This window comes from Pistacia vera, unplaced genomic scaffold (assembly GCF_008641045.1).
Source record: "Pistacia vera cultivar Batoury unplaced genomic scaffold, PisVer_v2 Contig578, whole genome shotgun sequence".
NCBI lineage: Eukaryota > Viridiplantae > Streptophyta > Magnoliopsida > Sapindales > Anacardiaceae > Pistacia > Pistacia vera.
This window is the reverse complement of record NW_022196421.1, coordinates 720,431-727,397: the sequence shown is the minus strand read 5'-3', so window position 1 is coordinate 727,397 and position 6,967 is coordinate 720,431. Positions and strand designations below refer to the sequence as shown.

At 37.2% G+C, this 6,967-nt stretch overlaps 1 non-coding gene across 1 annotated transcript; it reads right to left on the bottom strand.

Annotated features, from left to right (window-relative positions):
* Positions 1-5,180: 5,180 nt before the first annotated feature.
* On the bottom strand, positions 5,181-5,287 carry LOC116109373. The gene has a single exon (XR_004124757.1). It is a non-coding gene; the product is annotated as a small nucleolar RNA R71 (small nucleolar RNA).
* Between the last annotated feature and the right edge of the window lie 1,680 nt (positions 5,288-6,967).

Genomic DNA, 6,967 nt, shown 5'->3' with positions numbered 1-6,967 from the left:
CGCACAACTTACTCTATTCTCTTCTTTAGCTCTTAGAGTATTTAAGCACAAAGGTCCTACTCTTTCTCAAGCTAATACCTCTTTTCTCAGCTAATACTCATAGTGTTGAAATTCTCTACTCTTTCTCAAGCTACTTCTCAATGCACAATTATGCATGGATGATTCATACTCATTAATGCACTTAGGAAATGCCAATATGCAATTTTGCAAAATTAGGTTCATAACTCATCCTCAAACTTCCCTTAGGCATTTCATCAAACAACTCATGTGCATACAAAACTCTTCTCTAACTACAATTCTTTTCTCTATGTAACCATCCAAAATGGGAAAAAATTCCCTTCTATGGACATAACTCCTATCTAGAAGACACTCCAAATATTTACTCAATCTCCTCCAACTTCATCTTAACTCATCACACATTAACAATTCCCATAAAGAGAGCATATCCAACACCACAACATGAATACTCATCTCAACTCAATTTCTCAACAAGCAAACATATATCTCTACTCAATTTCTCAACAAGCATCGTTATACATGCATAAAGAAATCTCTACTCAAGGATTTCTTAACTTTAGCTTGAGTTGGATTTACTTACCTTGTGATGGTGTGATTCCACTAGCACCTTCTTTTCCTTTGGTAGATGTCTTTTCTCTACCGCTTTTAAACAATAACACAGTAAGACCTTACACCTTTATAGCTAAATTTCATATCTAGAATAAAGGTCATTACCTTAGGATCATTAAATCACCTCTCTACCCAAAACTACTCAAAAACCCTTCAAATCTTGAAGGATTGGATGGAAAGTAGAGAGAAAATGGTGATGAGTATGCGGTGGAAGAAGAAGAATGAAAGGGTTTCTAAGACTTACCCCTTATTTACTCATATTTTACACCTTCTTCCCATTTTTTACCCTTACTCTTTCTTAGGAATTCCACTGTGTGCTATCGTGGCAACCAAGTTAAAACCTTCCTAACCTAACTACTAAACTGTAAATACGGTAAGCAAGGGTCGATCCCACGAAAAGTGTCTAGCCGAATTTTCGATGATGTGAACAGCGAGGGGTGTTTTGAGTTAAACAGAAAACAGTCTTAGCAAAAATCAAAAACAATTCAAATCGAAATCAAAATAACAAAACGTGGTCTCAGACAACATCCGCCATCGGAATCTTACAACTGATCATTGATGCAAAATTAATCAATCACACCTGAATATTCACCGTTGGAACTATTTTCCTATCTCTCCTTAATTGTAATTAAATAGAAACAAGCGATCTTAATTAATCTTCCCACTAAACAACCCTAGGCAAGCGCTCAAGATTTAATCTAGTGGCAGCCTTAAGAATTAGAGAAATCGATGAAGCTAAACAACACAAACACAAGCGGTTGTATTTAATTTAGTTGAATATTCTTCTTAAGATTACTAATTCCTGACGCAGCGAATTATTAACCCTAATTGCTTCACAAGTTAGAGGGATCAAACAATTACGGATTTGATATCTAACTTAGCAGTAGATTGCAACAATTACAAACTATAGGCCTCCCTATAATTAAACGAAACAATCATAAAATTAGGCACAAAAACCATCCAATACTCAAACACAAAAATTACACTAAGAAAACTATATTAGATTCTCACAGTTTATTGATTCCGAGGCCTCCGTTTCCTTCGACCAAGTTACAAAAGCTTTAGCCGCTCATAGCCATAATCAAAAACTCAAAAAGAAAGAAAAATTCCAGAGAAGAGAAGAGAGAGGCATCGTCCCCCTCGAAAACCCTAATCTGATCCCCTTAGCAAAAATCCAGCTTCAAGTGTTTGAATCCCACTCAATCTCTTAAAAGAAATATTCTAATATCCTAAAATAACATTAATCCTAATTTGATTCTAATTAATTAAAAATAAGATAAAGTCCTAAAATAAAATAGGAAAGTGGTGATTCTGAGCTGTAACTTGCGTGCCACATGTCCTCAAATCTTCCAATAATAACCTACCCAATTGATTTGCATTACAAGGCAGAATGCTCCAGGACGTACAGTGCAAATGCGTCAACTTCAAGCTCGATTACAACCTTGATGCAGTGAGTGTCTCTCAAAACTCAAAACATGAACGTTGTAGATATATTTCTTAGCGTTCCACATCATTTTGAATCATCTCGATTGGAGCTCGGATGAGAGAGTTATCCGCAGATTACGAAACAACATTGAAACTGTCCGAATTCACTTAATTAGTTCCGTTTTGCAATTAACGCCTCCATTTGCATCCTAAATCAAAATAGAATAATAATGAGTACATTTAGGCAACAAATACCTATAAAAGACTAAACATTAAGGGGGTAAATATGACATTTTGCATTCCCATCATCCACCTTTGCCCTTTTAATTCTTTGCAAATGCACCCCCATTTAAACTATTCTCCATGCCATTTCCTTGCATTTTACTCCCCACTTTTCCTGCTAATTAAGGGTAGAATGGTCATAGTGCCCCAAAGGAAGAATTCTCTAGAAACTCAATACACATTTTGTCAGGCCCTTCGCCACAGCAAAGAATCTTTCTTCTCCCTGGCAAAAAATTACAGAACCTACAACGTAGGTTGCAGAACTTCATCACCGCGGCGAAGTCTGTAACACAAAAATTCGCCAAGTCTTTACAAATTCAGGGCAACCACTCAACCAACTCACAATATCAATTCAACCAAGGACCAACCAAACTATAACAACAACAAACCAACTCAAATGAGGACAAAACAATAAGCATTCAAGTAATACAACACAATTAAAGTACGTACCTCAAGTGGGGCGTTACACAGTTAGAGAAATTGGATCCATCCAACCTATTTTCTTTTTCGATTATCGGTTGCAGGTTCATAATGCTCATTTTGGTGAATCTACAATTGTAGAAAAGATAAAGTTATTATAAAGTTCATTATTATTTAATATGGTCTTTTATTAAACGATTCTCCCACTATTTTACTCAAGCCAATAGCCCTCACTATTAACTTAGGGAAGCCCGTTGACTTTCCTAGTGGACCGAGATCCCATCCTTCTCATTTCAAACCTTCGCTTTGGCGAACAAGCCAAAATGAGTTGATTAGTGATAATCCGGGGATTATACCATTTTTATTAGACTTTTTAGTCGGATTTTAGGTACTTTCTAGTTCATTTTTGACCTGAATTGTTGCCTAATTCTTTACATTTGGTGTTTCAGGTTAAAATGGACATTTTAAGCAAATAAGGACAAAATTGAAAATTCTGGACTCAGAAGTAAGCAGATCTCAGAAGTTGAGAGAGTTCTGAAGCAGAATAAAGCACTATGAAGCTTGTTTGCAAGGGAGAGCACTGAAGATCGAAGAATCAAGTGAAGATACAAGCAAAGGGGCAATTCTATAATTTCAAAATTTTTCAAGAAGGTTCACCGCGGCGAAATGCGCCAGTCACGAACCACATTTGTTTCCTTCTTCACCACAGCGAGATTTCTTCTTCGCCGCGGCGACGTCTGCAATTTTCAGTTTTGTAAAATGCACAGTTTTACTTTTCTAGGTTTTTCTGAGGTTTTTGGGGTGAAGTATAAAATGAAAACTTAGCCTTTTTGCAGGGGGTCGTTCAGGAAGTAGGGTTAGCAGCTTTTAATTTTCTTAGATTGATTTTGGAACGATTTAGAGATTAACAAGGGTGAAGATTCGATTTTGAACCAAGGGGATTCGTCATTTGGGGAGATTTCTTATCTTTTCTATTATTTTCATTATGTTGAACTTTAATATTTTTGTTTTTTCTTGTTTGTAGTATTGATTTAGCTATGAACTAACCCATTTTGGGTTAGGATTTTGATTGTGATTCAGATTTTAATGGGTTAAGTGAATGATTGTTTTATTTTCATATGATTATGCTTTGATTGTGTGTTTGCTCTGAGTTTTACTGCTTATATGTGATGAACATGATGAGATTGAGAAATGAATCATGTTAGGCTTCTTGGGTAATCACCATTGTAGTATTGGATGCTAGAGATAGATTCAAAAACCAATGAAATCATTTTAGGACTCTTGTGCTTAATGAGCTTAGAATTATTAACTTTCAATTTGTTGGGTGCGGAAGGTTAATAGGGAAGAGTAGGGAAACATAGCCTGAGAAGGTATGTTTAAAACTTTAGAGAGTTCGATTTACAACCAATGCATATGAATATGAATTTAGTTTAATTCGTAGGTTTAACCCATAAAGTCCGGATGAAGTCAAAACCCTACCCGTTTTAATTGAATTGAATTGAATTTATCTATGTTCTTCATCTCACGTTCGTAGTTAAATTTTTAAGTTAGTAATTTCAGCTTTAGTTTTTATTTTTAATTTGCTCCCATTAATCCAAAAGAAGTCGATTGCTCCAACTTGAGAATAGTAGGAAACTTAGTACTTAGCTAGCAATCCTCGTGGGAACGATACTCACTCATCACTCTATTACTTGAGCAATTAGTATACTTGCTACATATTGCATGTTGTAGGAAACACGCATCAATTTTTGGCGCCGTTGTCGGGGATTGAGTTTTAAGTTAACATTGAGTCTTTCTATAGTTAGCTAGATTGGAGTTTTTGTTTTTGTTTTTTTCATTATCTATTTTATTCTCGTTTTTAATTTTCAATTGGTGTGTGATCTCACTTTCCTTCATTTCTTTTCTTGTAGTTTATGCGAAGAGCGAGACGTCAACCAATGGTTCCTGTTGATCTTGAGATTGAGAGAACCGTTAGATGACTTAACAGAGAGAGAAGAGAAAGAGAGGACATAGTGGTTAAAGCAGAGGAAGTAGTTGTTGAAATGGAAGAACCAGAAAACAGGACGTTGAGGGAATTTTTAGTTCCCACTGTTAATGGTAGTGGGTCCAGTATTACTAGGCCTACGGTACAAGCCAACAACTTTGAGATTAAGCTGACAATCATCCAGATGATCCAGTAGTTAGTAAGATTTAATGGTGATTGGAAGGAACATCTGAATCAGCATATTGTGAATATCTTGGAAATTTGTGACACCTTCAAATCGAACGAAGTGTCAGATGACGCCATTAGGTTGAGGTTATTCCTATTCTCATTGGGGGATAAAGCAAAGGGGTGGTTAATGGCACTACCACCGGGAACTATCACAACTTGGAATGATTTAGCATAGAAATTCCTGACCAAGTTCTTCCCTCCAGCTAAATCAGCAAAACTGAGAAATGATATCACATTATTTCTACAAGATGAGTCCGAGTCATTGTATGAGGCTTGGGAGAGATACAAGGAGTTAATGAGGAAATGTCCACACCATGGGTTGCCAGTTTGGTTTCAAGTCCAAACATTTTACAATGGATTGATGGGTAATGTGCAAACCATGGTTGATGCAGCTTCAGGAGGAGCCTTGCAGAATAAGACACCAAAGAAGGCTTATGAGTTACTTGAGGTTTTGGCAAGCAACAACTATCAAAGACCAAATGAGAGAGCAATACCAAGAAATCTTTGGGTCTACATGAAGTTGATGCTTTTACAACCATCTCCGCCTAACTCACAGCACTTTAGAAACAGTTGGGAAGTATGCAGGTAAACTCTATTCAAACACCTCAACTAACTTGTGATTTTTGTGCAGGAAACCATGTGAGCAGCGAATGTCAAGTTGGGAATACATTTGCTTCGTCATCTTCATCAACGGAGCAAGTGAACTACTTGGCAGGAAATCAAAGGCAACCAAACAACCCGTACTCTAACACATACAACCTGGGGTGGAGAAATCATCCAAATCTAGCTTGGGGCAATCAGAACCAGCAAAATAATCAATGGAACCAAAGGACATTGCCAAACAACCAACTAGGGGTGAATAATCAACCGGGAGATCTAAGAGTGACAAAGTTGGAGGACATGTTTGGAAAATTCATGCAGGAGACCACGAGTTTTATGAATGAGACGAGGACAAATTTTAGAAATCAAGGGGCATCCAATCGGAATCTTCGGGTACAGATGGGCCAATTGGCTGAGAAGCTAAATGATAGACCACAGGGATCTCTACCAAGCAACACGATGACTAACCCATGTGAGCAAGCAAATGCCATAATTTTGAGGAGTGGGACAATTTTGGAAGAAGTTGAACAAGCTAGAAAGGAAGATTCTGAAGAAGAAGTTGATGAAGAGATCATTGTTGATGAGAAACCAAGTGGTTTAGAGGAAGAGAACAAGAAGAATAAAGAAAGGCAAAAGAAGAAGGAGAAATTGCCATTTCCTGAGATACCACCAGAGTTGGCACATCACACCCCACCCGTGCCTTTTCCTCAGAGATTGAAGAAAAAGAATCAGGATAAGCAATTTTCAAAGTTTATTGAAATTTTTAAAAAATTGCATATTAACATTCCTTTTGCAGATGCATTGCAGCAGATGCTGAGTTATGTGAAGTTCCTTAAGGAAATCCTATCAAACAAAAGGAAGTTAGAAGATGAGGAAACGGTGATGCTTATAGAGGAGTGCAATGCCATTCTCCAGAAGAAGTTACCCCCGAAGCTCAAAGATCCAAGGAGTTTTACTATTCCTTGTATTATAGGAGATATTACTTTTGATCGTGTTTTGTGCGATTTAGGATCTAGTATTAATTTGATGCCCTTTTCTGTTTTCAGGAGATTGGGAATTGGTGAAGTGAAGCCAATGACTATGTCGTTACAACTCGCGGATAGGTCAATAAAACACCCGAGGGGGATTGTAGAGGATGTGTTGGTGAAGGTAGACAAGATAATTTTTCCAGTAGATTTTGTGGTGTTGGACATGGAAGAGGATAAGGAAATTCCTCTAATTTTGGGCCGACCATTCTTGGCCACAGGGAGAGCACTTATTGAAGTGTAGGAAGGAAAATTACTGTTGAGAGTTCAAGATGAAACAGTAACTTTCAATGTCCTTGAGGCGATGAAGTTTTCGTCTGAATCGGATTCATGTTTTAGTGTCGATATGGTGGACAAATTGGTTGTAGACGCTATT